The following is a 23768-nucleotide window of genomic DNA, read 5'->3' as shown; positions in this document are numbered from 1 at the left end:
TTTATCGGTCAAACCGCATAACAACATACGTTGTTCCCTTTGTCATCGGCATGTTACTTGCCCGAGATTCGATCGTCGGTATCTCAATACCTAGTTCAATCTCGTTACCGGCAAGTCTCTTTACTCGTTACGTAATGCATCATCCCGCAACTAACTCATTAGCTACATTGCTTGCAAGGCTTATAGTGATGTGCATTACCGAGAGGGCCCAGAGATACCTCTCCGACAATCAGAGTGACAAATCCTAATCTTGAAATACGCCAACTCAACATGTACCTTCGGAGACACCTATAGAGCTCCTTTATAATCACCCAGTTATGTTGTGACATTTGGTAGCACACAAAGTGTTCCTCCGGTAAACGAGAGTTGCATAATCTCATAGTCATAGGAACATGTATAAGTCATGAAGAAAGCAATAGCAACATACTAAATGATCAAGTGCTAAGCTAACGGAATGGGTCAAGTCAATCACATCATTCTCCTAATGATGTGATCCCGTTAATCAAATGACAACTCATGTCTATGGTTAGGAAACTTAACCATCTTTGATTAACGAGCTACTCAAGTAGAGTCATACTAATGACACTATGTTTGTCTATGTATTCACACATGTATTCTTTTTCCAGTTAATACAATTCTAGCATGAATAATAAACATTTATCATGAAATAAGGAAATAAATAATAACTTTATTATTGCCTCTAGGGCATATTTCCTTCAGTGGCTACACACAAATCCCTTGTACCTACACAAAAAAAATAAGAACCTTGCAACCAACGCGATAAAGGGGTTGTCAATCCCTTCACGGCCACTTGCAAAAGTGAGATCTGATAGAGATAATAATAAGATAAATATTTTTGGTTTTTTTATGATGTAGATTGGAAAGTAAAGATTGCAAAATAAAATAGATCAGAAACTTATATGATGGAAAAAAGACCCGGGGGCATAGGTTTCACTAGTGGCTTCTCTCAAGATAGCATAAGTATGACAGTGGGTGAACAAATTACTGTCGAGAAATTGATAGAAAAGTGCATAGTTATGAGAATATCTAAGCATGATCTTGTATATAGGCATCACGTCTGCGACAAGTAGATCGAAACGATTCTGCATCTACTACTATTACTCCACACATCGACCGCTATCCAGCATGCATCTAGAGTATTAATTTCATAAGAACGGAGTAACACATAAGGCAAGATGACATGATGTAGAGGGATAAACTCAAGCAATATGATATAAACCCCATCTTTTTATCCTCGATGTCAACAATACTATACGTACCTTGCTGCCCCTGCTGTCACTGGAAAGGACACCGCAAGATTGAACCCAAAGCTAAGCACTTCTCCCATCGCAAGAAAGATCAATCTAGTAGGGCAAACCAAACTGATAATTCGAAGAGACTTGCTAAGATAACCAATCACACATAAAAGAATTTAGAGGAGATTCAAATATTTTTCATAGATAATCTTGATCATAAACCCACAATTCGTCGGATCTCGACAAACACACCGCAAAAAGAATTACATCGAATAGATCTCCAAGAAGATCAATGAGAACTTTGTATTGAGAATCAAAAAGAGAGAAGAAGCCATCTAGCTAGTAACTATGGACCCGAAGGTCTGTGGTAAACTACTCACACTTCATCGGAGAGGCTATGGTGTTCCCTCCGTGATCGATTCCCCCTCTGGCGGAGCGTCGGAAAAGGCCCCAAGATGGGATCTCATGGGTACAGAAGGTTGTGGCGGTGGAAATATGGTTTCATGGTGCTCCTGGATGTTTTCAGGGTATAAGAGTATATATAGGTGAAGGAAGTTGGTCAGGGGAGCCACGAGGGGCCCACAAGGGTGGGGGCGCGCCCAACCCCCTGGGGCGCGCCTCCTTGCCTCATGGCCGCCTCGTTTCTTTCTTGACGTCCACTCCAGGTCTCCTGGATTGAGTTTGTTCCAAAAATAACTCTCCGGAGGGTTTCATTCTGTTTGGACTCCGTTTGATATTCCTTTTCTGTGAAACACTAAAATAGGCAAAAAAACAACAATTTGGGCTGGACCTCCGGTTAATAGGTTAGTCCCAAAAATAATATAAAAGTTATTAGTAAAGCTCATTAAACATCCAAAAACAGGTAATATAATATCATGGAACAATAAAAAATTAGAGATACGTTGGAGACGTATCAAGCATCCCCAAGCTTAATTCCTGCTCGTCCTCAAGTAGGTAAATGATAAAAAACAGAATTTTTATGTGGAATGCTACCTAGCATATTTCTCAATGTAATTTTCTTTATTGTGGCATGAATGTTCAGATCCAAAAGATTCAAGATAAAAGTTTAGTATGAACATAATAATAGTAATACTTCAAGCATACTAACAAAGTAATCATGTCTTATCAAAGTAACATATCCAAAGAAAGCTTATCCCTACAAAATCATATAGTTAGGCCATGCTTCATTTTCGTCACACAAAGTGCTCCCATCATGCACAACCCCGGTTTCAGCCAAGCAATTGGTTCATACTTTTTAACACGCTTCAGCTTTTTCAACCCTCACACAATACATGAGCGTAAGCAATGGATATAGCACTATGGGTGGAATAGAGTATGATGATAGGGATTGTGTGAGAAGACAAAAAAAGAGAAAGTCTCACATTGACATGGCTAATCAATGGGCTATGGAGATGCCCATCAATTGATGTCAATGTGAGGAATAGGGATTGCCATGCAATGGATGCACTAGAGCTATAAATGTATGAAAGTTCAAAAAGAAACTAAGTGGGCGTGCATCCAACTCGCTTGCTCATGAAGACCTAGGGCATTTTGAGGAAGCCCATCATTGAAATATACAAGCCAAGTTCTATAATGAAAAATTCCCACTAGTATATGAAAGTGACAACATAGGAGACTCTCTATCATGAAGATCATGGTGCTACTTTGAAGCACAGGTGTGGAAAAATGATAGTAACATTGTCCCTTCTCTCTTTTCTCTCTCATTTTTTTTCTTTTTTTATTTGGGCTTCTTTGGCCTCTTCTTTTTTTCATTTGTCCTTTTTTGGCCTCTTTTATTTTTCATAAAGTCCGGAGTCTCATCCCGACTTGCGGGGGAGGCATAGTCTCCATCATCCTTTCCTCACATGGGACAATGCTCTAATAATGAAGATCATCACACTTCTATTTATTTACAGCTCAAGAATTACAACTCAATACTTAGGACAAAATATGACTCTATGTGAATGCCTCCGGCGGTGTACCGGGATATGCAATGAATCAAGAGCGACATGTATGAAAGAATTATAAAGGTGGCTTTGCCACAAATACGATGTCAACTACATGATCATGCAAAAGTAATATGACAATGATGGAGCGTATCATAATAAACGGAACGTTGGAAAGTTGCATGGAAATATATCTCGGAATGGCTATGGAAATTCCATAATAGGTAGGTATATATGGTGGCTGTTTTGAGGAATATATAAGAAGGTTTATGTGTGATAGAGTGTATCCTATCACGGGGTTTGGATGCACCGGCGAAGTTTGCACCAACTCTCAAGGTGAGAAAGGGCAATGCACGGTACCGTAGAGGCTAGCAATGATGGAAGGGTAAGAGTGCGTAAAATCCATGGACTCACATTAGTCATAAAGAACTCATATACTTATTGCAAAAGTTTATTAGCCCTCGAAGCAAAGTACTACTACACATGCTCCTAGGGGAAGGGTTGGTAGGAGTTAACCATCAGGCGATCCCAACCTCCACTCATAAGGAAGGCAATCAAAGAACACCCCATGCTTCAAATTTGTCACACAATGTTTACCATACGTGCATGCTACGAGACTTGCCAACTTTAACACAAGTATTTATCAATTTCATAATTACCCAACTAGCATGACCCTAACATTACCACCTTTATATCTCAAAACAATTATCAAGTATCAAATTTCTCATAGTATTCAATGCATTTTATATGATAGTTTTTATTATACCCAACTTGGATGCCCATCGTATTAGGACTAATTTTATAACCAAAGCAAATATCATGTTGTTCTAAAAGACTCTCAAAATAGCATAAGTGAAGCATAAGAGATTGACACGTCTCCAATGTATCTATAATTTATGAAGCATTCATGCTATTATATTATCTATTTTGGATGTTTATGAGCTTTATTATACACTTTTATATTATTTTTGGGACTAACCTATTAACCGAAGGCCAAGCCCATATTGTTGTTTTCTTGCCTATTTCAGTGTTTTAAAGAAAAGGAATATCAAAGAGTCCAAACAGAATGAAACCTTCGGGAGCGTTATTTTTGGAACGGAAGCAATCCAGGGGACTTGGAGTGCAAGTCAGGGAAGCTTCGAGGAGGCCGCGAGGCAGGGGGCACGCCCACCCCCTGGGCGCGCCATCAACCCTCGTGGGCTCCTCGTGGCTCCCCCGACCGACTTCTTTCGCCTATATAAGTCCATATATCCTAAAACCTTCAGAGACAACAATAGATCGGGAGTTCCGCCGCCGCAAGCCTCTGTAGCCACCAAAAACCTCTCGGGAGCCCATTCTGGCACCCTGTCGGAGGGGGGGATCCCTCACCGGTGGACATCTTCATCATCTCGGCGCTCTTCATGACGAGGAGGGAGTAGTTCACCCTCGGGGCTGAGGGTATGTACCAGTAGCTATGTGTTTGATCTCTCTCTCTCTCTCGTGTTCTTGAGGTGATACGATCTTGACGTATCGCGAGCTTTGCTATTATAGTTGGACCTTATGATGTTTCCCCCCTCTACTCTCTTGTAATGGATTGAGTTTTCCCTTTGAAGTTATCTTATCAGATTGAGTCTTTAAGGATTTGAGAACACTTGATGTATGTCTTGCTGTGCTTATCTGTGGGGACAATGGGATATTCACGTGATCTACTTGATGTATGTTTTTGTGATCAACTTGTGGGTTCAATGAACTTATGCATAGGGGTTGGCACACGTTTTTGTCTTGACTCTCCGGTAGAAACTTTGGGGCACTCTTTGAAGTACTTTGTGTTGGTTGAATAGATGAGTCTGAGATTGTGTGATGCATATCGTATAATCATGCCCACGGATACTTGAGGTGACAATGGAGTATCTAGGTGACATTAGGGTTTTGGTTGATTTGTGTCTTAAGGTGTTATTCTAGTACGAATTCTATGATAGATCGAACGGAAAGAATAGCTTCGTGTTATTTTACTACGGACTCTTGAATAGATCGATCAGAAAGGATAACTTTGAGGTGGTTTTGTACCCTACAATAATCTCTTCGTTTGTTCTCCGCTATTAGTAACTTTGGAGTGACTCTTTGCTGCATGTTGAGGGATAGTTATATGATCCAATTATGTTATTATTGTTGAGACAACTTGCACTAGTGAAAGTATGAACCCTAGGCCTTGTTTCCTAGCATTGCAATACCGTTTACGCTCACTTTTATCATTAGTTACCTTGTTGTTTTTATAATTTCAGATTACAAAAACCTATATCTACCATCCATATTGCACTTGTAACACCATCTCTTCGCCGAACTAGTGCACCTATACAATTTACCATTGTATTGGGTGTGTTGGGGACACAAGAGACTCTTTGTTATTTGGTTGCCGGGTTGCTTGAGAGAGACCATCTTCATCCTATGCCTCCCACGGATTGATAAACCTTAGGTCATCCACTTGACGGAAATTTGCTACTGTCCTACAAACCTCTGCACTTGGAGGCCCAACAACAACTACAAGAAGAAGGTTGTGTAGTAGACATCAAGCTCTTTTCTGGCACCGTTGCCGGGGAGGTGAGTGCTTGAAGGTATATCTTTAGATCTTGCAACCGAATCTTTTAGTTTCTTGTTTTATCACTAGTTTAGTATATAAAAGAAAAGTACAAAAATATGGAATTGAGTTTGCCTCATACGCTTCATCTTTTTAATATCTTTCGTGAGAATAATGGAAAGGAAAATTGTGCTCAAGTGCTAGAAGAAGAAGTCTATAAAATGTTTGGTACTAAATCTTTGAATAATGAGCATGATTGCAATGTTGTTAGTATGAACTCTTCGAATATCCATAGTACTAATGACGATTGCACTAGTTATGATGAAAATGTCTCCTATAAGCATGTCGATTTTTGTGGAGTGCATTGGGTTTGCAAGTACACACCAAATAGGTAAGATAGATATTGCAAGAGGCATAAGCATTTAGAAACTAAATTGTTGCAAGAAAGGCTAGATGTTTGTGCTGAAAATTTAAAATTTCTTCGTCGTACTTGTGAACTTTGCAATGAACGTGATCATTTAAATCCCCAATGCAAATTCTTTCATGATCGAATCATGTCCAAAAATTGTGATGACTTGATTTCCCTTGAACATCATAATGAACTTAGTTTGCTTTTGTGTTATGAAGAATTGAAACGTGCAACTAAGAATATTCTAGAATTTGCCCTTGGGAGAGCTCTTGGTTTTGATCTAGAGGAAATTCATATGTATTGTGCGGTGAATTGCATTGAAAATCCTTATATTGCCAATTACATAAAGAAAATAAAGCAAATGGAAGATGAAGAGAATACTAATGAAAGGGAAGAGACTTCCCAATATCCTCCTATTATTTCTTATGATGAATCAGGTAACGAGGAGGAGCTTGTTATTCAGTCAATCTCATCAATAAGGAGCTCAAAGAAGAGGGTTCAACCCACACATGATGTGAAGAAGAAAAAGAAAAAACGGAGAAGCAAAGGTAAAAAGGTATCCCTCCCAAATGATGTTGCTCCTACTACTCATTGTGATGATGATAATTGCTATATTATCGGTGCTATCCATACTATTAATGATGAGAGTGATTATGCTTATGATATGAAAGGGGCCAAGCTTGGGAAGCTATGTTTGATTAGGATGACATATTTGAGAATATATTTGCTGCAATTAATGTTTGTCCCAAGCTTGGGGATGCTATGTTTAATGAAGATGATATTTTTAGCCTCCCAAGTTTTGATATGCAAAGTTGTTATGATGATATCATGTCTTCTACCTATGATGATTATATTGATGAAAGTGGGTTTGGAAGAGTGTCAACTTTAGGAAGTAATGATCCCACTATTTTGGAGGATGTTGAATCTTATAATATTTGTGAAAGTGGATTTGGAGAGGTCATGACTTTATTTAGTGATGATTCCACTATCTTGGAAGAGGTTTCAATTGATTATGATGAGAACAAAGTTGCTACTTATGATGATTATTGGGATGAAATTTATGCTATAAAAAGTAGCGATGATTATATTTATAAAACTTGTCATGTTTATGATTACCCTTTTTATGAACATTACTCTTTTAATGTGGAAACAATTTATAGTATTCAAGTCTCTTATGATACTCCCAATATTCCGAATGAGAAGAATTTTGCTTATGTGGAGAGTAGTAAATTTTATATGCTTGTAGATCATGAAAAGAATGCTTTAGGTGCTGGTTATATTGTTGAATTCATTCATGATGCTACTGAAAATTACTATGAGGGAGCAATATATGCTTGTAGGAATTGCAATAATATCAAGTTTCCTCTCTATGCTAGTTGATTATTGTTCCCATAAGTTTTTTATCACAAAATCCCTATGCATAGGAAGTGGGTTAGGCTTAAATGTGCTAGTCATATGCTTCACGATGCTCCCGTTATGTTTCAATTCTTATCTTTTATGCGAGCATCATTGTCATCATCATGCCTAGCTAGAAAGGCATTAAAGAAAAGCGCTTGTTGGGAGACAACCCAATATTTACCTTTACTGTTTTTGTGTTTCCACATGATTATGCTACTGTAGTAATCATGTTTTATAGCTTTTGTTTCAATAAAGTGCCAAGTAAGACCTTTAGGATAGTTTACGGTGATAGTTGTGTTGATCCTGCTGGAAATCAGAAACTTTTGCACCCAGTAAATTAGTTTTGATAATTCACATATACGTGCTTTTGATCTAATTATTTTTGCTATAGATTTGTACACAAATTTATCAGATTTTCCTAATTTGGTAGGATTTTTGGAGTTCCAGAGGTGTACGTTTGATACAGATTACTACAGACTGTTCTGTTTTTGACAGATTCTGTTTTCTATGTGTTGTTTGCTTGTTTTGATGAATCTATGAGTAGTATCGGAGGGTATGAACCATAAATAAGTTGGAATACAGTAGATATTACACCAATATGAAATTAGAATGAGTTCACAAAAGTACCTAAGTGGTGATTTATTTTCTTATACTAACGAAGCTTACGAGTTTTCTGTCGAGTTTTGTGTTGTGAAGTTTTCAAGTTTTGGGTAAAGATTCAATGGACTATGGAATAAGGAGTAGCAAGAGCCTAAGCTTGGGGATGCCCAAGGCACCCCAAGGTAATATTCAAGGACAACCAAGAGCCTAAGCTTGGGGATGCCCCGGATGGCATCCCCTCTTTCATCTTCGTTCATCGGTAACTTTACTTGGAGCTATATTTTTATTCACCACATGACATGTGTTTTGCTTGGAGCGTCATTTTATTTTGTTAGTTTTGCTTGCTGTTATTTAGAATTTTTTTTTGCATCTTTATTTTCAATAAAATGTCAAGGATAGCCTTTACCATGCTTATTTTGCTAGTATACATGTTGCTGTTTGAAAACAGAAAGTTTACCGCTGTTGCAAAAATTCCCTAGAAAAGTCACAAAATGATATAATGTTAAACCGTTTTGCATATTGAGCTTTTATAAATCTTATACAGCGTATTATTTTTCTCATAATTTTTGGAGTTAGGTAAGTATGATGAATCTTGCATTCTTTGCAGACTATACTATTTTGGCAGATTGCTGTTATGTTTGCATATGTTTGCTTGTTTAATGATTCTATTTGAGGATAGGAGTATTAAATATGTAGAGACATTTAGTATGCAATGTTGAATAATAATTTTAGTGATTTATTACAGTAGAAAATGATAAGGTTTTTGCATTGGTTTATACTAACTTATCTCACGAGTTCTTGTTGAGTTTGTTGTGGATGAAGTTTTTGAGATTTAGGAAACCGAGATATAAAAGGAATTAAGGAGACACAAAAGCTCAAGCTTTGGGATGCCCAAGGCACCCCAAGATAATATTTCAAGAAGTATCAAACATCCAAGCTTGGGGATGCCCGGTAGGCATCCCACCTTTCTTCTTCCACAATTATCGATTAAACCTAAGTTTTTGCTTCTTCACATGAGTTGTGCTATCCTTGCAATGTCATTTTATTTTGCTTTGCTTGCTGTTTGAATAAAATACCAAGATCTGAAATTCTTAAATGAGAGAGAGTCTTCACATAGTTACATAATTATTTAACTACTCATTAATCTTCACTTATATCTTTTTGGAGTAGTTTGTCACTTACTCGTGTGCTTCACTTATATCCTATGAGTAAATGGTTGAATAAGTTGAATGTCATAAATATGAAATTATATATGTTTCATTTGCTTATCCCATGGGGAGTAATGACTTCACATCTAAGAAGTAGAGGTTGTAGATTTATTGAAGGTTAGCAAGCATTGTATTGGTCATTTGAACAATTCATGAAAGAATATTGAAGGAAGAGAAATTTCACATATAAATATACTATATTGGACATATTTTATAATTGTGAGCACTCACTAAAGTATGACATGCTAAAGAGTTGATGTTGGACAAGGAAGACAACATAATGGGTTATGTTTTCTCACATCTTAGTTAAAGTATATTGTCATGGATCGTCCAACATGTTGAGCTTGCCTTTCCCCCTCATGCTAGCCAAATTCCTTGCACCAAGTAGAGATACTACTTCTGCTTCCGAATATCCTTAAACCCAGTTTTGCCATGAGAGTCCACCATACCTACCTATGGATTGAGTAAGATCCTTCAAGTAAGTTGTCAAGTTGCAAGCAATAAAAATTACTCTCTAAATATGTATGACTTATTAGTGCGGAAAAAATAAGCTTTATACGATCGTGTGATATGGAAGTAATGAAAGCAATGGACTGCATAATAAAGGTTCATATCACAAGTGGCAATATAAGTGACGTTCTTTTGCATTAAGATTTTATGCATCCAACCCTAAAAGCACATGACAACCTCTGCTTCCCTCTGCGAAGGGCCTATCTTTTACTTTATGTCTTTTACTTTTTGCAAGAGTCAAGGTGATATTCACCTTTCCCTTTTTTGTTTTATCCTTTGGCAAGCACCTCGTGTTGGAAAGATCCTGATATATATTTCCAATTGGATGTAAGTTAGCATGAACTATTATTGTTGACATCACCCAAAGGTGAATACGTTGGGAGGCAACACTATAAGCCCCTATCTTTCTCAGTGTCCGATTAAAATCCATAACCATAAGTATTGTGTGAGTGTTAGCAATTGTAGAAGACTATATGATAGTTGAGTATGTGGAGTTTTTCTAAATCAAAGCTCTGACATAGACCCTTCCTGAAAATAAGATGAATTGTAATTGTTTGATGACTACGAATGAAGTTTGCTAGTTTTCAAGAAAGTTTATGATCTATACCTTAACATGTGAATAGCTTGTTACTTGATCTTGAGAAGTTTTATGAGATGAACTACTGTTATGACATATACTCATGCTAGAAAAGGTGATTGAAATTATCATTGATCAGACTTGTGCACCTGCTAGCATTCACACTTCATAAATTCTTTCTTTTATCATTTACCTACTCGAGGACGAGCAGGAATTAAGCTTGGGGATGCTGATACGTCTCCAACGTATGTATAATTTATGAAGCATTCGTGCTATTATATTATCTATTTTGGATGTTTATGGGCTTTATTATACACTTTTATATTATTTTTAGGACTAACCTATTTACCGGAGGCCCAGCCCATATTGCTGTTTTCTTGCCTATTTCAGTGTTTCAAAGAAAAGGAATATCAAACGGAGTCCAAACAGAATGAAACCTTCAGGAGCGTTATTTTTGGAACAGAAGCAATCCAGGGGACTTGGAGTGCAAGTCAGGGAAGCTTCAAGGAGTCCACAAGGCAGGGGGGCGCGCCCACCCCCCTGGGCGCGCCCTCCACCCTTGTGGGCCCCTCGTGGCTCCCCCGACCGATTTCTTTCGCCTATATAAGTCCATATACCCTAAAACCTACGGAGACAACAATAGATCGGGAGTTCCGTCGCCGCAAGCCTCTGTAGCCACCAAAAACCTCTCGGGGGCCCATTCCGGCACACTGCCGGAGGGGGCATCCCTCATCGGTGGCCATCTTCATCATCGCGGCGCTCTCCATGACGAGGAGGGAGTAGTTCACCCTCAGGGCTGAGGGTATGTACCAGTAGCTATGTGTTTGATCTCTATCTCTCGTGTTCTTGAGGTGATACGATCTTGACGTATCGCGAGCTTTGCTATTATAGTTGGATCTTATGATGTTTCTACCCCTCTACTCTCTTGTAATGGATTGAGTTTTCCCTTTGAAGTTATCTTATCGGATTGAGTCTTTAAGGATTTGAGAACACTTGATGTATGTCTTGTCGTGCTTATCTGTGGTGACAATGGGATATTCACGTGATCTACTTGATGTATGTTTTGGTGATCAACTTGCGGGTTCAATGAACTTATGCATAGGGGTTGGCACACATTTTCGTCTTGACTCTCCGGTAGAAACTTTGGGGAACTCTTTGAAAGTACTTTGTGTTGGTTGAATAGATGAATCTGAGATTGTGTGATGCATATCATATAATCATGCCCATGGATACTTGAGGTGACAATGGAGTATCTAGGTGACATTAGGGTTTTGGTTGATTTGTGTCTTAAGGTGTTATTCTAGTACGAACTCTATGATAGATCGAACGGAAAGAATAGCTTCGTGTTATTTTACTACGGACTCTTGAATAGATCGATCAGAAAGGATAACTTTGAGGTGGTTTTGTACCCTACAATAATCTCTTCGTTTGTTCTCCGCTATTAGTGACTTTGGAGTGACTCTTTGTTGCATGTTGAGGGATAGTTATATGATCCAATTATGTTATTATTGTTGAGAGAACTTGCACTAGTGAAAGTATGAACCCTAGGCCTTGTTTCCTAGCATTGCAATACCGTTTACGCTCACTTTTATCATTAGTTACCTTGCTGTTTTTATAATTTCAGATTACAAAAACCTATATCTACCATCCATATTGCACTTGTATCACCATATCTTCGCTGAACTAGTGCACCTATACAATTTACCATTGTGTTGGGTGTGTTGGGGACACAAGATACTCTTTGTTATTTGGTTGCAGGGTTGCTTGAGAGAGACCATCTTCATCCTACGCCTCCCACGGATTGATAAACCTTAGGTCATCCACTTGAGGAAATTTGCTACTGTCCTACAAACCTCTGCATTTGGAGGCCCAACAACGTCTACAAGAATGAGGTTGTGTAGTAGACATCAGAGATCAATAATTTCTACAAAATAAAACCACCGCCGTGCTCTAAAAAGATATAAGTGAAGCACTAGAGCAAAACTGTCTAGCTCAAAAGATATAAGTGAAGCACATAGAGTATTCTAATCAATTTCGAATCATGTGTGTCTCTCCAAAAGGTGTGTACAGCAAGGATTATTGTGGTAAACTAAAAATCAAAGACTCAAATCATACAAGACGCTCCAAGCAAAACACATATCATGTTGTGAATAAAAATATAGCATCAAGTAAAGTTACCGATAGACGAAGACCAAAGAGGGGATGCCTTCCGGGGCATCCCCAAGCTTAGGCTTTTGGTTGTCCTTGAATTTTATCTTGGGGTGCCTTGGGCATCCCCAAGCTTAGGCTATTGTCACTCCTTATTCCATAATCCATCAAATCTTTACCCAAAAACTGAAAACTTCACAACACAAAACTCAATAGAAAATCTCATGAGCTCCGTTAGTGCAAGAAAGCAAATCACCACTTTAAGGTACTGTAATTAACTCATTCTTTATTGATATTGGTGTTAAACCTACTGTATTCCAACTTCTCTATGGTTCATACCCCCCGATACTAGCCATAGATTCATCAAAATAAGCAAACAACACACGAAAAACAGAATCTGTCAAAAACAGAACAGTCTGTAGTAATCTGTAACTTTCGAATACTTCTGTAATTCCAAAAATTCTACAAAAATAGGACGTCCTAGTAAATTTGCCTATTAATATTCTGCAAAAATAATCAACTGAAAAGCACGTTTATGTGATTTATTAAAATTATTCTCACGCGTGCAAAAGTTTCTGTTTTTCAGCAAGATCAAATTAACTATCATCCAAGATGATCCTATAGGTTCTACTTGGCACAAACACTAATTTAAAACATAAAACCACATATAACCAGAGGCTAGATAAATTATTTAATACTAAACAGGAGCAAAAAGCTAAGAACAAAAAATAAAATTGGGTTGCCTCCCAACAAGCGCTATCGTTTAACGCCCCTAGCTAGGCATAAAAGCGAGAATATATCTAAGTATTGCCATAATGATAAGGTAAATCACGAAAACTCGTATCATATTCCCTACGTTCAGCAGCAAGTTTTCTTTGTGGCAAGCGAAAGTAATCAAAAGGGCTAAATTTAATGGGACATAAGTCACCAAGATCAAGCTCGGGGGGTATGGGTTCCTCCTTTGGCCCCTCATATTGCACAACCAATTCATCATTATAAGCATTCTTTTGGCAAAAAACCATGAGCCTTTGCTCAAGAGAAAATCCTAACCCATTGTTTTGAATAGCAAAATCATCATTAAGTTCGGAGATTCTATCAACTAGAACATCAGTAGGAACCATTTTTCTAAGGTTTTCATTATTAGGAACATGATCTAAAGATTGTAAACGCATTATGTCTTCTTGATTAAATAGGATTGCCTCTATGGGAGGACGACCACCATCCACCCTATAGTGCGCAAAAATTTCTTTAGCTTCTTTCATTATGAATTTGAACTCATGTGCCAAAAAGATGGTAGCTGCACGCTTAACAGAAGAATGCTCAATATTGGAAAATTCTAGGAAAATCCTTTGTATGCAAGGATGCATATGCATAAACTGTCTTTCAAGTTCGACTATAAGCAAGGATATAGCATCCGCAAGACTACTAATTCTATGAAGAATAGATCCACCCATAGCGGGCAAAGCACCGGCACAAGTAAAGAAATCTTGAATAACCCCTTTTCCAATAATATTGCCACTACCGATTCGAAACTTTTTAGTATGTAAGATGGTGCGTTCTTCAACAGGATCATCAAAAGCATCAAAGTTTCCCATGTTATTACTATTTTCCTTATCAACGATAACCTCCCTAGTTTCAGACATACTGGCAGCAAATACAAGAAGCAAGCGAAAAAGAGGCAAACAGGAAAAAGAGGGTGAATAAAACGGCAAGGGTGAAGTGGGGAAGAGGAAATCGAGAGGCAAATGGCAAATAATGTAATGCGAGGGATAAGAGTTTGTGATGGGTACTTGGTATGTCTTGACATGTGCATAGACCTCCCCGGCAACGGTTCCAGAAATTCTTCTTGCTACCTCTTGAGCATGCGTTGGTTTTCCCTCAAAGAGGAAAGGGTGATGCAGCAAAGTAGCGTAAGTATTTCCCTCAGTTTTGAGAACCAAGGTATCAATCCAGTAGGAGCTACATGCAAATACCTCGTACCTACACAAACAAATAAGAACCTTGCAACCAACACGATAAAGGGGTTGTCAATCCCTTCACGGCCACTTGCAAAAGTGAGATATGATAGAGATAATAATAAGATAAATATTTTTCGTATTTTTATGATGTAGATTGGAAAGTAAATATTGCAAAATAAAATAGATCGGAAACTTATATGATGGAAAATAGACCCAGGGGCCATAGGTTTCACTAGTGGCTTCTCTCAAGATAGCATAAGTATTACGGTGGGTGAATAAATTACTATCGAGCAATTGATAGAAAAGTGCATAGTTATTAGAATATCTAGGCATGATCATGTATATAGGCATCACGTCCGCGACAAGTAGATCAAAATGATTCTGCATCTACTACTATTACTCCACACATCGACCGCTATTCAGCATGCATCTAGAGTATTAGGTTCATAAGAACAGAGTAACGCATTAGGAAAGATGACATAATGTAGAGGGATAAACTCAAGCAATATAAACCTCATCTTTTTATCCTCGAGGGCAACAATACAATATGTGCCTTGCTTCCCCTGCTGTCACTGGGAAAGGACACCGCAAGATCGAACCCAAAGCTAAGCACTTCTCCCATTGCAAGAAAGATCAATCTAGTAGGCCAAACCAAACTGATAATTATAAGAGACTTGCAAAGATAGCCAATCATACATAAAATAATTCAGAGGAGATTCAAATATTGTTCATAGATAATCTTGATAATAAGCCCACAATTCATCGGATCTCGACAAACACACCGCAAAAAGAATTACATCGAATAGATCTCCAAGAAGATTGAGAAGAACTTTGTATTGAGAATCAAAGAGAGAGAAGAAGCCATCTAGCTAATAACTATGGACCCGAAGGTCTGCGGTAAACTACTCACACTTCATCGGAGAGGCTATGGTGTTGATGTAAAAGCCCTCCATGATCGATTCCCCCTCCGGTGGAGCGCCGGAAAAGGCCCCAAGATGGGATCTCACGGGTATAGAAGGTTGCGGTGGTGGAAATAGGGTTTCATGGTGCTCCTGGATGTTTTCATGGTATAAGAGTATATATCCGCGAAGGAAGTCGGTCAGGGGAGCCACGAGGGGCCCACGAGGGTGGGGGCGTGCCCACCCCCCTGGGGCGCGCCTCCCTGCCTCGTGGTCACCTCGTTTGTTTCTTGACGTCCACTCCAAGTCTCCTGGATTGCGTTTGTTCCAAAAATAACTCCCCGAAGGCTTCATTCGGTTTGGACTCCGTTTGATATTCCTTTTCTGCGAAACAATAAAATAGGCAAAAAAACAATTTGTGTTGGGCCTCCGTTAATAGGTTAGTCCCAAAAATAATATAAAATTGCTTAGTAAAGCCCATTAAACATCCCAACAGGTAATATAATAGCATGGAACAATAGAAAATTATAGATACGTTGGAGATGTATCACCGTCCAGCGTCCGGTAAATGGCGGGTTCTGGCTTTGCTCCTCTTCGGCATCATCGTCCATACCTTCGATGTCTTCGGAGGCGTAATCTGGCATGTTGGTTAAGTCATCAATAGTGGCTATAAAGTGGGTGGTGGGTGGGACGTAAAATTCCCCGCCCTTAGCCCCTAGTGTGGGTTGGGCGTACTTTGGCAGTGATCCTTCTGTAATGGCGAGGGATCGCATTAAGTCCAAGGCCTCATTCATGAGTGAGGTTTGGACAGGGAAGCGAGAGCGCGTGGAGCAGGGCGGGACATGAGTTCCTCGGCCGAGCTCGTGTAACACAGACCTCGAGAGTTCGGATCTGGTATTCGGGGATGAGTCTGGCTTCGTGTTTATAAGGGGAGCCTGGTATGACTCCGGGTCTGCTGGTGAAACGATCCCCTCCGTATCTTTGGTGCTAAGATCTATGGTTGTGGAGAGTTCGGCGAGCTCTAAACTCCCATCTTCGAACTCGGTGAGGTGTTCCGGACCTAAGGCCGGAGCTGCGGTTGAGGACGCGAACCGTTGGAAGACAAAGTCTCCTCAGATATCAGCGACGTAGTTTAGGTTTCCAAAACTGATCTGATGACCAGGGGCGTAGCTGTCGATCTACTCCAGATGGCCAATAAAAATGGCACGCGGTGCGAAGCCGCCGAATACGAAGATTTGGCCAGGGAGAAAAGTCTCCCTCAGGGCGGTATTGATGTGGATGGTTGATGGAGCCATCGAGCCTTCTAGTGACGACACAGTGGAACTCTCAATCAAAGCACCAATGTCGGTGAAAAAACCGGCAGATCTCGGGTAGGGGGTCCCGAACTGTGCATCTGAGGATCGAGAGTAACAAGGAGGCAGGGGACACGATGTTTACCCTGGTTCGGGCCCTCTTAATGGAGGTCCCTACTTCCTGCTTGATTGACTTTGACGAGTATAGGGTTACAAGAGTTGATCTACCTCGAGATAGTAATGGCTAAACCATAGATGTCTAGCCTGTATGATTGTGTTCTTGCCCTACGGACTAAACCCTCTGATTTATATAGACACTAGAGGGATCTAGGGTTGTACAGAGTCATTTTACAGAGAAAGGAAGGTGCATGATCCGAACGCCAAGCTTGCCACCCATGCAGAGGAGAGTCCCATCCGAACATGGGAAAAGGTCTTTAATCTCATATCTTCACGGGTCATTAGTACGGCCCATGTCACATAGCCCGGACGCCCGAGGACCCCTTAGTCCAGGACTCCCTCAACCACCATTACCACGGCCATGTCCTTGAGCTCCACCGTCACAACAGCCACGTCCTCGAGCACCACGGTCAGCATGGCCACGTCCTCGAGCACCACCTTCTCCACAGCCACGTCCTTGAGCTCCATCATCACCACGGCCACGTCCGCAAGCTCCATCATCACCACGGCCACGTCCTTGAGCTCCACCATCACCGTGGCTGACACCACCATCACCATATCGTTTTGATCTCTTTCTTTTGCCCCTTGAGCTACAACCTCTATTATTGTGCCCCTCATTGTTACATTCACCGCTATGGCTGATATCACGAGGCTCTGCAAAATGCTGGCTCCCCCATTCCTTACAGAATCCACCACCCCAATCATCCATGTCACTCAAGAAACACTTTGTCTTCCTTCTTCCACGTGTCACCACCTTCATTTCCAAATCATGGTATAGTGGGGGTCCATGGTATTCTGGCCATTTAGATTGGTCTAGATAGGGATGAAACCTCGCAGCCCATGTATTTTTGACCGCATTGATCGAATACTCCTCCAACTAACATTGTTGATCATGTTGACACTCAATTTTCTAGTGCGAGATGCAGCCATCAAGTGAGCGCACGGGAGATAATACAATGTAGGCCTCTCGCATGAACACGCGCCAATCTTGAGATAAACCTTGAAGGAGCCACCTCCATATGGCACGCCGTCACGCGACATTCCACCATGCTCATCAACTTGGTAAATCAATTCTATGTTATCAAAGGACTGGATTTTGTGTGAATCCTCCTTCCTTGCTTGGTATTCCATCCAATCGTCGACCTTTGGTGGATACTTGTACATCCTTTAGGCCTTGTTTTTCCCGGACATCAAGTTGGATGTTTCTTCACTATACTTTTGAAAATAGACATTCAAATTTTGGAATGTATACTCTATTATTGCTATCACCGGCAATGCACGGACACCCTTTAGCACCATGTTGAAACATTCAGCCATGTTGTTTGTCATGTCACTGTACCTCACCCCATCATTGTCAAAATCCCGTGCCCACTTTCCTTTATCGGCAAGATTCCTATTTAGGAAATCTTTGCCACCATTGTTTCCTTTGGCATACACTTTGTCCCACAATTTCTTGAAATGTTTAGTGGTGAATGCAAGACAACAATCATGAAGAAGGTCAGACAATTCCTTGTCTCCACATGCTCGGTAAAAGTTAGACACAAAATACCTCATGCACCACATATGATGCACGCGAGGATGTCCTCGAATGTCAATCTCCACTACATTGAGTATCCTTTGGTGGCGGTCCGAGATGATGCAAACCTCTCTTTGAGGTCCAATTACCTTGGTCCTCACTAAACTAAGAAACCACTCCCAGTTGTCATTGTTCTCCGCCGACACCAAAGCGAACGCCAATGGAACCAATTTGTCACCACCATCATTAGCAATGGCGATCAACAATGTGCCCTTGAACTGGCCAGTCAGAAATGTGCCATCCACGGACATAACCGGCCTACAATGCTTGAAGGCCCTAATGCATGGCTCAAAAGTCTAGAATGCACGTCCAAATATTCAAACGGTTGCATCATTGTATATCCTTGTTCTCACGCCATCTGGCTCCACCATATAGTACATGCCAGGATTTTCTGCCGCCATTGCTTTCAACACCATCGCGAGGCGGTTGTATGATTCTTCCTAACCACCATACAATATCTCAAAGGCAACTTTCTTGGCCTTCCATGCCTTCCCATACTTCACCTCGTACCCAAAAACCTCCTTCACCATCTCCATCAAAGCCTGAATGGGATATGTCGGGAGTATTTTTATGGAGGATGAAAATCAATATGCAATGAATTTGGAGGTCAATTGACGGTGACCATCTTTACATTAACATCATGAATATCCTTGCCACTACACCGATGGTGAAACACAAAACTTGTAATCTTCCATTGTGGCCCGCCTTTGACACATCTTGCGCGGATAACCCAAGCGCAATGATTCTTGTGTTCCTCACATCTGACCACATAACGCACTTTCGAGTTTGACTTCTCCACAAAGAATGGCCGATGAAACTTAACTGCGCAATCCTTAGCCCATATTTGAAGTTCTGCCAAGCTTTCAAAGATTGTTCCTTCACTAACACCATACACACTTGCTTTGGTATCTCGCTTTAAAGTTAACCTTGGTGCAAGAATTTTACTTGTACCACCATCAACAATTGCCTTATCGGCTAGGCTTAGATCACGAAACAATGATGTCTTGTGACTACGGCCTATTACCTTCTTGAACGCATTGGATTCTTTAGCCGTCAAACCATCCTCATCTATTTCTTCATCCGGGCCTTCATCCTCCGAGTCGCATGCATAGGACCTATTGTATGGAATCTCATGGTCCATATCCTCTTCCATGCAATTTGCCTCAACATCACCAACATAATGGTCATGAAGATAAGCCTCCGATTCATCACCCTCAAACTCACCAGCATCCATGTGCAAGTCTTCATTATCAACTTGGTCATTTCCGACGGGGCTCAAACATTGGGTCATTGGAGGTTGGATCATTGTTATGTCATGCACATCCAGAGTGACATGTGTTGAATCTAGAACCGGGCTTCTAACATCATATGAAGATGCACACCGATTCAAATCAATGTGAAACCAAGCACAAACAACCTTTATGGCAAATAACTCACATGATTTATCTTGTGAGGTCAACACACTCTCTTTATATGCTTCCCAATGAAACTCGGAATCAAGAAGCATTATCTTCTAATGAATATGTCACCCATACCCAACATTATACCTTCCGATTAAGTCTACTCCATCGCTTTCTTCCATCCAATTCAACCTTCTTCGAAGCTCAACCAAAACCTCCTCAAGGCTAGAACTTGTGGGAAACACCATCACTACCGGCTTCTTCTTTGGGTCACCATACTCCGCGTCTCTCTTCTCAAAGGAGACAAAGTCCACATGATGCACATTGACGATCCTCCCCATCTAGAACCATAAACACCAAAATGCATCAACAAAAATAGCAAAATTGGATAACCTAGGGTTTCCCCAAATCCCCACAATGTGGAGATTTCAACCAACAAAAGGAGGAGGAATGATGGAGAATACCTTGAGGGGTCGAAGGGACGGATAAATCACCGATTTGGAGGTCCGATCCATGAAATTTTGTGGGCATTGGGGAGGGGATTGAGAGGGGAGGACGGGGTGGAGAAGGGGAAATGTGAGTGTTTGTGGAGGGGAGAACAAGGGACACTCTGTTTTGTTGAGGCAAGGGGCATGGCGCCCTGGGCTGGGGCATCATGGTCATCAGCATGGCGCCCTGGCCTGAGGCGCCATGGTGCCATGCCCTGCCAACATGGCAAGTCACCCTGACCAGTATGGCGCCCTTGACCAGGGCGTTGTGTAAATTGGCATGGCGCCCCGGGCGCGGGCGTCATGCGGGTAGGGCCATTTTATGAAATATTTTCAAAAGAGGGCCATTTTATGAAAAAGTGTTTCCCCGCACTTTGTATTACAAAGCAACCATCCGATACAACCAACGATAGGAGTTGGGGCGGAAGCACCACAATCATGCCGAAAAGAAATGAAAGAGAAAAAAGAAAAGAAACAAATGCCGATAACGGCGGATCAACAAAAACGACGAAGCCTCGTGACCGCTGCGCCCACCAGAGATCGCCCACCAAGCTCTAAGACTCCAAAGCACCGGTATCAATCAACACCTCCAAGAAGGGACGCGACGATGACGACGCTACTGCCAAGGGTTTCCCCCGGTACGCGGTGAGGAGAGAGGAAGTGTGGGGGATATAAATATTTGTGTAAGCCGCCCAGGAGGGGCCGGGTTACGCAAGGAAGACTCATCAGAAAGAAGCCCAAGACCAAGCATGAAGATGGCGGTTCAATAAAGGGCCTAAAGCCCACCAGTGACTGGAGGCATGTTGTAGTAAACCGCCACAATGGCATGACTTGTATTGTAAGGTAGATTTAACTAGTCACCGAGCCGGACACTGTTTATGAGCCGGCCGGGACTCTGTAAGCCGCAGGGCGACAACCCGTGTATATAAGGGGGCGACCCGCTGGCGGCTAAGGGTAAGAAACAACTCATCGAGAACTGGGCATAGCGTATCTCGCTCCCTGGTCATCGAAACATCAAGCAATACCAACCCAACCAGACGTAGGCCTTACCTTCATCGTAAGGGGCCGAACTAGTATAAACCTCCCATGTCTCTTGTCCCAATTAACCCCTTCAAGCTTCCTAGCTACGATGGCTCCGCGATTAAGTCCTTTCACTAGGACATCTGACGTGACAATTCCATGACAGTTGGCGCCCACCATGGGGCCAGCGCATGGTGGATTTGAGTTCTTGAAGGGAAACTTCGAAAGGCTCAAGGGATACGCAGTAGGCCAGATGACCAAGAGTCGTCGCGGCAAGATCTTCATCGACGAGGAAGGCTAGGGCCCCGACGCCGGCTCAATTGAGTACGGGTACCGGGTCCCCTTTGGCGAAATCCACGTCTTCATCGGATGGATTGGTGAGCCGGGCCCTGAGCCGGACAACTGCACCGACCTCATCGAGACGGCTCAGCGTGCGAAACCCGCCCGAGTTCAACCAGGCGTGAAGTGTGTTTTTGTGGGCTGCATCCATGCAGAAGAACTTTCTGAAGGATCTGAAGATAGTGGTGAGACGGCCGTTCTCTCTGATGGTGATTCGTCCGCCGATTCAACAGATTCATTGTATCAAGTGCAAGATGGCGTGCTTGGGGGCTATTCCGATGGCTCCAGTATTCCGGACCCTTATGAGTCGCCAAATTGGGCAGGAGTCTTCATGGTTGGGACTCAACCCGGCCAAAATTCTACAACTGTTGCGGCAATTACGTCTGGGATAGGAGCGGCGGGGGCAGGAGGCCCTGTGCGCCCACCGGCTCAAGTGCTGATAGATCTCATGCATAAGCTTACGGCCCTGTTAACCGCCACGGTTATTCTGACAAATAAAGATGAGCATGACGGGGAGGTGGCGCGGGTGCGCGAGGAAATAGGTCGGGCCAAGGAGGCCTTAGCAGCTGAGGATACCAGGTTAGCCACGGAACGGGCGGCTTTGGATGCACGGGTGTAGCAGCTCTAGTCAGAGGCTTTCCAGCTTACGATGAGCCTGAACGCATCTAATGAGGTGATGACAAGGAGGCACCAGAAAACTCAATCCCGTTTGCCTCTGATTTACGACCCTCAGGTTCTTTTTGCTACACCCGGAGCCGGCCCAAGTAACCCGCCAGATGCAAATCAATTTATGACAGCCGGAACAGGAGGACCGGCTCAGCCTCGGGACATGACACCTCCTCATGGGAACATGGCGCCGCCCCGATACGTACCGATACCTCCGGGTCACTTTTCCAGCCCCATGGAGAACTTAATTGCAGCATCGGCGCATTTGGCGGCTCTCCCAGTGGACGGTGATGATCCGACAGCGGTAGAGACCCGGAGGATCAGGGAACTTGTCCAGACGGCCCTAGTGCAGCAAGAGACTTATTCTTGTAGCCGGGACAGGATTCATTCGACTCCTCCGCCTTGGTTAGCCCCGCCTCACCGAAACCGGAGTCCGAGTTACAGTAGGAACATGGAGTCAGAAGCCTTGTCAAGCAACGCCCAGCACCGGAACCAGCCCGGTGGCTATAACCTGATACAGGATCCGGTACGTCAGGAGAACAAGCGGGCGGCTCAGCTAGCGGCTCAACAGACGGCTCATCAAGACTTCCCAGAGTATTCGATGACTTCCGTTGAGATGAGAGTGGCTACTAGAACCGGCGGTGTTCCTTGTCTGGTGCCAGCTCTGCGTAATGTACGCCTACCTAAGGACTTCAAGGGACCTCGAAAGGTGCCGAATTACAGGGCCAACTTACAGCCCGAAGCGTGGATCGAGAGCTATGAGATGGCCATGGAACTGTTGGAGGTCAGCGACACAGCAATGGCTAAGTACTTCACCATGATGTTAGATGGAACGGCCCGGTCCTGGTTAAAGGGCTTGCCACCCAATTCCATTGATTTGTGGGCAGAGCTAAAGGCCCGTTTCATCCAGAACTTCAAGAACACTTGCAAGCAATCTATGTCGATTGTGGATTTGAAAAATTGTAAGCAGGGGGAAGGTGAATCCACGACTCACTGGGTACGCCGGGTCAAGGAGATAATACATTCGTTTGACAAGATGGATGCTGGCTCTGCAGTCCTTATGTTGGAAAAGAACTGCCGCTTTGAGCCGCTGAGATAGAAGCTGGGGCGCCTTAAGCGTGATTGCAATGATATGGGTACGCTGATGGCAGCTTTAGTCAAATACGCCGACTCTGATAGTACCAAGGATCCCGCGCCTGATGAGGAAAAGACAGAGGAGGGAAAGAAGAACGACAAAGGAAATGGACAGCAGCATAACCCGATGAATCAAGGAGGCAACAAGCATAAGGCCGAAGGTAACCCGGAGTTTGTAGCCAACACCAATGCACAGGATAACAATAAGATACG

This window comes from Triticum dicoccoides, chromosome 2B (genome assembly GCF_002162155.2).
Source record: "Triticum dicoccoides isolate Atlit2015 ecotype Zavitan chromosome 2B, WEW_v2.0, whole genome shotgun sequence".
In the NCBI taxonomy this organism is placed as follows: Eukaryota; Viridiplantae; Streptophyta; class Magnoliopsida; order Poales; family Poaceae; genus Triticum; species Triticum dicoccoides.
The sequence above is the reverse complement of the archived record's forward strand: the minus strand, read 5'-3'. Positions refer to the sequence as shown.